Source organism: Lupinus angustifolius, chromosome LG20 (assembly GCF_001865875.1).
Source record: "Lupinus angustifolius cultivar Tanjil chromosome LG20, LupAngTanjil_v1.0, whole genome shotgun sequence".
Lineage (NCBI taxonomy): Eukaryota > Viridiplantae > Streptophyta > Magnoliopsida > Fabales > Fabaceae > Lupinus > Lupinus angustifolius.
The window spans coordinates 16,473,806-16,474,434 of NC_032028.1; positions in this window are offsets into that span (position 1 = coordinate 16,473,806).

A 629-nucleotide genomic window follows, 5' to 3' on the forward strand; every position below is an offset into this window, starting at 1 on the left:
TTGAGGAAATATATCCTCAAATTCCTGCAGGAAACTTTTTACATAATCAGGTACAACAATATCAGAGTTAGTACTTAAACATAAATGTTGACCAATGAGTAGGTAAAGGGGTTGCCTATATGTTAAAGCACCCTTTACTTCCCCTTTGGAAGCCATCAAACTTTTCTCCTTTTCATTTTTTTCATTTTTTCATTTTTTTCATTTTCAATTTTTTTGTGTGGAACGTTTCTCTTTTTTTCTTTTTCTTCTTTTTTTTATCGATCCATTTTTTCCTTTAATTTTCTTTGATCTTCACCAACTTGCCTTGGGGACAAGGGTGAGAATACAATTTTTTTATTACAATGTATAAATGTATATTTGTTAGAGAAACCATCATGGATGGCTCTCCTATCATATTGCCAAGGCCTGCCAAGCAGCATATGGCTGGCCTCCATCACTACCACATCACATAGTATGGAATCCTAATATTTCCCTATAGAGAAGAGAACCTCTGCCTATTGGTTGACTATCATCTCTCCAACCTCACTTAACCATTGTAGTTGGTAAGGGGTTGGGTGGTTCCTCGTCACAAGGTTGAGTTTAGAAACCAACCTAGTGCTCACCACATTGGCACAGCTGCCTCCATCAAT